Here is a 2,749-nt window from a genome sequence, read left to right on the forward strand (position 1 = left end):
TGAGTGGCCTTAGCATATCATTAGTATATTACGCTTTGATTGGTTGAACAGACAACCGGACGACCAGACACTTAGCATATTAGGCTTTTATTACATAGGATGGTTACAGTCCTGTTGAGTAATTGTTAAGCAGATGGAGAACTAGAAGACTTACCTACAGCTGGAATAAGATGGTGGGCCCACATGGAGAGGAGAAGTTGGTAGGGAAGGAAGAGGAAACACCTCCACCAGCCTGATAGAAAGCGTGCATTCTGTCTGCTCGCTCCCTTCTCCTGACATGCATGGGTTCCACAGTCTGTCTGGATGCTGCAGAGCCTTCCCACTATCCACTGGCTTCATCACCATGCCTGAGAGGATGGACCGGAGCCTTCCTCTGCTGGTAGAAATGGAGAAACTGGAAAATGGATCAATGGCCTTGCTTAACTAGGAGTCTCTGAGGCCTCTACTACTTTAGCAACCAAGTCTCTGAGATCGGGGCTTGAAGGCTTGGAGGACTGTCTTAGAAGTGAACAATCACAAATCTCTATTTGACAAGGGGGCAATACAGTGTGCTTGAAACCCTCAGTGGCTGGTCCAGTTATATCACTTTGGGGGTTCCATTGACTAGTAACAACTACCAAAATTAGCATCTCTGAAGCTGGGTCCCAACCTTGTGGTTTCAGTCCCTGGACAGCAATGCAGGAACCATCCCATTCCTCTGGGCTTTAGGTGAACAGATCTATCTTCATCTCTGGCTCTTAGGAAAATGACACAATGGGGCGCTGCCTCCATCCCCTGGGTGCTGCCTCCATCCCCTGGCAATGAGGAGGGATACGGCCCTTGTAAAGCAGCGGCTACTGGAGATGTTTGGGGAGACTCTGGGCATCTGGCTTTCCCAGTTCTCCAATATCCTGATGCCTTTCTACCAAGTTGGTAAGGTTTCAGTTTTTAGGGTGCTGGGGACTTTGTCTGAGGGAAAATGCACCAAGTAACAGTTCCACCCACTGCTTTACTTCTATATGCCAGGGATTCCAGCTTTTCAGCCAAAGATAGGGGAAACTCCACTGTTATCTTCCTCGTCGTGACTGAAGCAGTTTCACAATTTAGGTCTGTCACTCACTCCTGAGTCCAGTTTCTATATTAGGACACTTTAATTTGCAACAAAAAAAAATACCCAACGTAAGAGCATTTGTTGGTTTATATAACCAGGAAGGGAAGCCCTGGATCTGGCTTCAGGGATGACTGGGTGCCAAGGCTCACATGCTATCAAAAAGGTTAGTCTTCCTCAGCTCTCAGCTCTGCTTCTCTCTTGCTGGTATCATTTTCTTCTACTTCAGATGAAACTGTAACACATGTACCAGTATAATGTGTTGGATTGTTCGCTACCATTCAAGCTCCCACACAGCTCACATGTTCTGTGTGTGTGTGTGTGTGTGTGTGTGTGTGTGTGTGTGAGAGAGAGAGAGAGAGAGAGAGAGAGAGAGAGAGAGAGAGAGAGAGAGAGATTGCCAGTTTACTTAGTTCGGAAGATAGCATGAAAGGGATGTTTTCAGTGCAGCTTCCCTGATTGTCTTCCATGATTCCACAGAGAAGCACTCGCTGACAGTTCAACATCTGAGAAGACGTGAGGAAGTGTAGGTGCCTTAGAAAGCTCCCACCAACTTCCCTCAGAGCCTCTTCCTGTGCTGCAAGGCACAAGTGGTGATTATCAACTCATGGCACATGTAAAGCCACAGCTGAACCTGCCATTGGCAGGGAGCATACCATAGGCACTTCTGGGTTCATTGACATCATTCCAATATAAGGAAACAAGGAAAGAAACATCTTGCTTCAAGGTTCAAAATTAAAATCACAGGGAAGGACTACTTGGCCTATCTTTTGTAGTGTGGCCATCCATGGACCAGCCACTGTGGCCCAGCAGTGGGTCTCTCTAAGGAGAGAGTAGAGATAAGGTGCTGGGCAGACACTAGCAATAGCCACTGCACCACCCTTTCCTTTCTTTCTTGGTTCTCCTACTATCTCTCTTGATTTTTAAAAAATTTTTCTTTTAATTCTTTGTTTGAAGTATTACATATAGTATTACATAAGTCTCCTTTTTCCCTCATTGACCTCTCCTCGGCCACCCCAACCTCCCCTGCACATGCCCTCCCCCCACCACCCCAAATGTCTGTGTCCATTGGTTATGTTTACATGCATGCATACAAGTCCTTTGGTTGATCTCTTACCCCACCACTTTCCTGCCTTTCCTCTGAAGTTTGACAGTCTATTCCATGCTTCTCTGTCTCTGGATCTATCTATGTTCGTAAAAATCTGGAACGCTTCAAAAATTTGCGAGTGATCCTTGAGTAGGGGCCATGCTAATCTTCTCTGTATCGTTCCAATTTTAGTATATGTGCTGTTGACACGAGCACTTTCATTTATCTTTCTTAATGTTATCCCTTTTTCTTACCCTCTTCAATATGGATCTGTACTTCTAGCCTTGACCCTCTAATTTTCTCATTCTAAATATCCCAAGGCATCTCATAGATTGCAATGGCTCTAACGACCTCCCACATGCTGATGACTTGCAAAGTCATTCTCCAGTCCTGGCTAAGTTTCAGGCACATGCAGCCCACTGCTCCTCAACTGGCTATCATAGGAGATAGTTGTCCTTCCGGCAATATTGTCAATGCCAGATAGTTTGGTTGTCACAAGTGGGTGGGCGGAATGCATTTGTTATCTTGTAGGTAGAGGGCAAGGATGCTGCTGACCATTCTATAATGCTGAACTC

At 45.9% G+C, this 2,749-nt stretch overlaps 1 non-coding gene across 1 annotated transcript; it reads right to left on the reverse strand.

Annotated features, from left to right (window-relative positions):
- Window positions 1-2,283: 2,283 nt before the first annotated feature.
- Window positions 2,284-2,390, reverse strand: LOC118669599. The gene has a single exon (XR_004972051.1). It is a non-coding gene; the product is annotated as a U6 spliceosomal RNA (small nuclear RNA).
- Window positions 2,391-2,749: the final 359 nt, after the last annotated feature.

Source organism: Myotis myotis, unplaced genomic scaffold (assembly GCF_014108235.1).
Source record: "Myotis myotis isolate mMyoMyo1 unplaced genomic scaffold, mMyoMyo1.p scaffold_m19_p_14, whole genome shotgun sequence".
Taxonomy (NCBI): Eukaryota; Metazoa; Chordata; class Mammalia; order Chiroptera; family Vespertilionidae; genus Myotis; species Myotis myotis.